Genomic DNA, 6,938 nt, shown 5'->3' with positions numbered 1-6,938 from the left:
GCAACCTTTTGGTGGTAAGCAACGTCCATGTGCATATTTTTCCTCGACCTTGGACCCAGTAGCTAGAGCATTGCCGAGTTGTTTGAGAGCAACTGCGGCAGCTGCGGTCTCCATCCGACAATCAGCAGGATTGGTCATGGATAATATGCTTACGGTGATGGTTCCGCATGCAGTCGATACTCTTTTGAATCGAACGAAAACTCAGCACTTGACGAGTGCGAGGTTGTCGGGGTACAAATTGACGCTCTTGGCAAGCCACATTCAGATAAAACGCTGTAATGTCCTAAATCCGGCAACTTTGTTACCAATTAGTGCAGAGTCAGATGAAGTAGCAGAACATGACTGCTACTTGAGGACTGAAGAAGAAACGAAAGGTCGAGTGGACCTTAAAAACACCCCATTGGAAGATCCGGATGGCACTCTGTATGTGGATGGGTCATGTTTTAAGTTGCCGAATGGCGATGTGACTACCGCTTATGCTGTTGTAACATTGAATACTGTTGTTGAAACTGCAAGATTGAATCAGAATTCTGCCCAAGCTGCGGAATTGATTGCTCTCACTAGAGCATGTGTGTTAGCAAAAGGGAAACGTGTGAATGTGTACACCGATAGCCAATACGCTTTTGGTGTAGCGCATAGTTTTGGACGATTGTGGCGAGAGAGAGGTTTCTTGACGTCGCACGGTACGAAGATACAGCATGGCCAGCTTGTGAATGATCTTTTGGATGCATTGACCTTGCCTATGCAAGTTGCGATTGTTAAGTGTAGTGCGCATCGTAAAGTGACGGATGACGTTGGTCGTGGTAATGCGTTTGCGGATGAGATTGCTAAGGAGACTGCCCGGAACCTTAGCACTCGAATGTATGTGACAAGTTCGGTTAGGTGGCCCGCAGAATCGGGTATGTGTGAAGACACTATTGAGAGTGTGAAAGCAATTCAGAATGAGGCCACCGAGACTGAAAAGGTGAAGTGGAAAGAAAGTACGGGAAAGTTGGATGCGAATGGTTGTTGGATTGATTTGTCGGATCAGAAAAGATGGATGTTGCCTGATGCGTATGTGCTGGCCGTTGTGACAATGGCACATGGGTTAGCACATATTAGCGCGAAAGGTATTTGCAAGTTGTTGGCTGATGTGTGGAAGAATGATGGCATTACAAAATGTGCGGAACGTCTGGTGAAGAATTGTATGGTGTGTATGATGTACAATCCTGGCAAAGGAACCCCAACTCCCCCTGGCAGTTTTGCTCCTCCTTCATATCCCTTTGAGGTGATTCAATTGGACTTCATCCATATGGAGCGATGCAATAACCTGAAATACGTTTTAGTTGTGGTTTGCGCATTCTCCCGATGGATTGAGGCCTATCCCCTCAAAGACAATACTGCTTTGTCTACTGCGAAAATCCTACTGAAGGAATATTTTCCTCGGTATGGAATGCCTAGAGTCGTGTGGTCAGATAACGGAAGTGAGTTTGTTGGAAGTGTGATGAAGAGTGTGTGTAAGGGCCTTGGAATTAATCAGAAATTCCACAGCGCCAATCATCCCCAGTCAGCTGGATTAGTTGAGGGGTATAACGGCACCCTTAAACTAAAACTGGCAAAGATTCAGGCTACGACTGGTCTTTCGTGGCCTGACGCTTTACCCTTAGCATTACTGTCAACTAGGGCGACGGTACACTCCCGAATAGGGCTTAGTCCCTATGAGATAGTGTTCGGCCGTCCTGCGAATGTGTGGGGGGTTCCTAGGCCAGGAATGTTTTCTGATCTTGAGTATCCAATGTTGATTGACTATTTACATGACTTGACTGCTAAACTGAGGTTGATTCACCAACAGGTTTACGACGCATTGCCGACGCAGACGGAGGGTCCAGGCCACCAGCTCCAGCCCGGAGACTGGGTGGTAACACGAAACTTTTCACGCAAGAATAATCTACCGGACCTTACCAGGTGCTCCTGGCCACGAGGACTGCCGTTCGTCTTGAGGGGCGTAAAAACTGGGTGCATGCCACCCACACTAAGCGAGTCCCTATCCCTTTGCCGGCAGACCCGTGGGTAAGGAAAGGCATTGCGTCAACAGAAACAGAAACATTGCCGGCGTTTGTGCCTTTCAGCGACGCGCAGCCTGTTGGAGAATCCTCAGCGCAGCAGAAAGCCACTGTTGAAATATTGTCGGCAAAAGACTCAAGACCAGAACAATCAACTGATCAGCAGGACGCTGTCTCTTCAACGGATCCTTTGTTCGACGAGCAGACACGTCCCGGGAAACACCGATATTCCTTGCGATCTCACACTAAGGACAAATACATTTTTTTTCTTGCTTTGCTGAAATTGACAACTGCATTATCCCCGTTTCCCGTGATCAGTTTTGAACTTTCGTATCACTGTGATTTGTGTACATATATATATATTGAGCTTCCTCCCTTGTATCTTTTTACTTCCACAGCTGAGAGACTTTGTGCTTGTATATACATATTGTGTATTGAAGGCCGTAGGGCCGCGCGCGTACTCCCTTCTGGACAGTAGGTTTTGACGCTAGGTTAAAGGCCGTCGGTTCCTAGGAACTCCTAGGGATTGACTATTGCTGCACAGAACGAAGTGCGTCAAGAAACGTTGCGGACGGTCGTAGGGAATGGCATTTTCGAAGTTGAATGATTTGGAAGGGGCTCAAGTCTACAGATTCAAGCTGCAGCAACTCAGTCGTACCAGATGCTTCATATTCCAATTGTTTGTGTTGTTTTTGACTGCTTCTGCATTATTGGCGGGTGGGGTGTATTACACGATGTCTTATTTCTTACCTGCTACACCTACCCCTACTCCTTACCCTAACCTTACCTCTACTGCTTCTCCCCATTTCTTCCATATGTTACCGGAACACGAGCAGGCTAGACGTGTAGAATTCCGCAACAATTCCTTTATTCAGCTCCTCCATCAGCATCAGTTAGTGGTTAACACTACTAATTGTTGGGTGTGTGGGTTGATGCCACATACTACTGATAAGGGAATCCCATATCTGGTGTTACCGTATAGTTCCCAAGGGTCAGCTCGAGCATTTCAAACAATGTTTCGAAGCGCACTGGGTTTCCACCCCATTCGAGAACCACGTTCCCCCTACTCTGGTCCTGCCTCGTACCAAAAACCTTTGTCGATAGCCATAGAGGATTTAGATAGTGAGATCTATGATCCTTCGCTTATCCCTGAAGAAGAGGTACAAGCCTATAGAGTCCTAAGTAGAGGTGAATATAGTGTGTTCAGCAGCGAAAAACAACTTAAAAGCTCGCCTCCAATATGGGTCGTACCCCACACTGGTAATTTTTGTCTTATGGGTCGTGGCCGAAGATCGCAAGCCCGACTTGGAGCAAGTGCTTGCACTGAAAATTACATTCTGCCGATGTTCTCGTCCCCTGTGTTTCTGGCTGCCAAGGGTACATACTTTATCTGTTATGACCGTGCATACACATGGTTGCCCGCTGACTTCATGGGCTCCTGTTTCATTGCAAATCTGTTGCCTCCGACGTTCACTGTAGATGCCGATTATCATAAGACTAGAGTTGTACGAGGCGTAATTAGCGAAGAGGATACTGCCGGTCAAGAGGCAGGAGACTTTTTCAAGGGTTTCCTCCCGTTTTGGGGACCTATGGTAAATAGTAGGAACCTGAGACAGTTGACTCGAGTGGTAGAATCGACAGCTAATATTACTGCCAGTGCCCTTGGTAATATCACCACAGAACTTCAGGCGGAGAGACTTATGACGTTACAAAACCGTATGGTTTTAGATGTCATCTTAGCAGATCGTGGTGGGGTATGTAAGGTGATCCATTCGAGCTGCTGCATTTTTATTCCAGATAATGCTCCAACTGTTTATCAAGCCATCTCGAGGTTGCATAAGATCTCCGAATCCATACACGTGGATGTAGGGGATTGGACGCTACTTGGATGGTTTTGGGGCCTGATGTCGACTTGGGGTTGGAAGATTCTGATGATCATTGGAGTTGTGGTAGTGTTCCTGTTCACGTGTTGCCTTTGTGTGCAGTGTGGTCCTGCCTTATGTGGCCTCTGTGCTACAACGTGTATGAGACAACCATCTGTTACCAAGGGGACTCGGTTGGACAGAGCTATGCTACAGCAACATCTCGATGGTCTGATGAACATCGAATATGACTCTGACTAGTGCTTGCCTACATGAGGGCAAAAGGAGCGTCTGAGGTTCCGTGACAATTGTAAGTGGTGTTTTCGACTCGCACGAATATGGTCGAGTCTGGTATCTATGAACCGCAAATGATGAGTTTAGTAAGTGTGCGCAGTTTCGCTGTGCTAACTTAAACTGTTCGTTTGTTATGGGTTTTTCATCTGTACCCACGGGTTCCATCTTAGATACGGCATCCATTTTGTCTCTTGCCCTCAAGTAGCCAGCGAACGGACGCTGTCCGCTTCGCGACCCTGGGACTCCCAAGATATTTGCGGAAGACACATGTTCTTTGTAAGTGTCTTTATGACGAGGGGGATGCTACTGTGAGGCAGATGGCGCCGCTCTAGGCTCATCTTGCCGCACGGACTTATTGTCTCAGCCGTGCATCTCATTAGGCACGTCCCTTTGATGCCTGTATCTCGTGTTTCCCGATACCTCCCCTTTTACACCCTTTCCGATCTCCCCACTGTCTCCGTCTTCCTCTGCACCTGTCTTCGTTCCTATTTCGATCTATTTTACTGCTGATTGGAATTTGCTAATGGTGGGAAGATGGGTTTTTACAGTTGGGAACCGCCAAATGTTTCCGCACTTATGCTCCGGACCTAATGTGTTTCAAAGTGACCAAAGCGACCCCTCTGGGGGATAATTGTGGGAATCGGGTTGTAAACTTTTGTGTATCATGTTATCCTATGGGTAAAAACTGTATAAAAGGAGCGATCCACAGAACCAATTTGAAGCAGTCTCCCCAAGTTGCACGCCGTGTACTTGTCGTGATCTCTGTGTTCCCTGCAGCAAATAAACCTTGAATCTTTGACGTCAAAGGAAGTGTCCCGTGTCTCTGTGACTTGTACGCCGGAGCAGGTTACCCACGAAGGTTTCAGGTGTTGTGCCCTGGCACCGCTGGGTCCAAAAGAACCCAGTCCTTCAGCAGAAGGGGATAAAAAATGAGTGGGGCAGAGGGCAGAAGGGGATAAAAAATGAGTGGGGCAGAGGGCAGAAGGCCACAGAAACGAGTGGTACAGAGGGCAGAAGGGCATAACAAATGAGAGGGTGGCAGTGATTAACAAGGCAAAAAAAAACCCCGCGAACATGCAAAGCGCCCCGCGAACATCCGCGAACACGCAAAGTGCCCCGCGAACACCCGTGAACACGCAAAATTAAAAAATCCGCAAATTCGCACGAATTTGCGAATTTTGCAGATTGCAAATTCGCAAATCCGCAAATTCGCGGATCGCGAATTCGCAAAATTCACCCATGCTTAATAATTTCTATGGCAAAATGAACCCCCTCATATTGTTTCTTTGCAAATTAAATGTTTTAAGTGTTATCACTTTATTCCAATCAAGATGACTTCAGGTGTGCCATACTTTTGTCATAAGTAAGACTGTTAGTGCTCTAGTTGTTCTTTAGAACACTCTGGGACATTCTGTCATTGGGCTATACTTGGGCTACATCTGGGGGATATTTGTGCTACATTTGGGCTCTTTTGACTCTGGTGGCCAGCTTGGGAGACTCATTTGTTATGAAGTTTCCTAATTTCCTCATTTACTACAGTCTCCTCAGTAGGAAATACTTTCAGTTTTCTACTTTGATTCCATCAAGAAGGCATTCAGATGTGACACACATTTGACACATTTGCCATAAATTCAGAATGTTAGCACGCTAGTTGCTTATTAGATCACTGTGGTAAAGCTACTGCTCACCAGGGAAGTCTGTTGCTGGTATTGAAAGTGCATGTTTCAGTCCGCATGTCAGAATTTTTTAATGAAATAGAAGAGGATTTGAGAAGTCACTCAAAATGTGCCCTAATTTTTCTTTCTGAAGCACTAATCATACTTTCTATGGCAAAATGAACCCCCTCATTTTTTCCTTTTTAAATTAAATGTTTTCAGACTTACCACTTCATTCCAATCAAGATGGCTTCTGGTGTGCCATACTTTTGTCATAAGTAAGACTGTTAGCACTCTAGTTGTTCTTTAGAACACTCTGGGACATTCTGTCATTGGGCTATACTTGGGCTACATCTGGGTGATATTTGGGCTACATTTGGGCTCTTTTGTCTCTGGTGGCCATCTTGGGAGACTGCATGTCAGAATTATTTAATGAAATAGAAGAGGGTTTGAGAAGTCACTCAGAATGTGCCCTAATTTTTCTTTCTGCAGCACTAATCATACTTTCTATGGCGAAATATACCCCCTCATTGTGTTCCTTTTTAAATTAAATGTTTTATGGGTTACCACTTTATTCCAATCAAGATGGCTTCAGGTGTGCCATACCTTTGTAATAAGTAGGACTGTTAGCGCTCTAGTTCTTCTTTAGAACACTCTGGGAAGCTGCAGTAGAACACAAAGGAATCAACTGACAGTCTCTGTCCGTGTTGGATGTACATGTTTTACTGAGAATGTCAGACTTAATTCTCACATGACTGAGAAAGATAATGTGAATTTACAGAAAATATGCTTTCAGTTTAGCTTATAGATCCCCTTCCAAACCACTGTGGGAAAAGCATGAGATAATAGTTTTCTTTCAAACATGATTCATGATATCCCAGCAACACACCACAATTCCTAAAATGAGTATTGTACCATCATCAAATGATTTATAATGCAACTAAAGCCCTAAAACCTTCTATTAACTGCAAGGCTTTTTAACACCTTGGCTGCTATGACTTTTCCCCTCCTGTGCTGGAGATCCTAGATTCCCATTCTTCATGACAAGCTCAGCTCGTCATAAGCACAGCTCCAGTGTGCCTCAT

Source organism: Lissotriton vulgaris, chromosome 8 (genome assembly GCF_964263255.1).
Source record: "Lissotriton vulgaris chromosome 8, aLisVul1.2, whole genome shotgun sequence".
NCBI lineage: Eukaryota > Metazoa > Chordata > Amphibia > Caudata > Salamandridae > Lissotriton > Lissotriton vulgaris.
The sequence above is the reverse complement of the archived record's forward strand: the minus strand, read 5'-3'. Positions refer to the sequence as shown.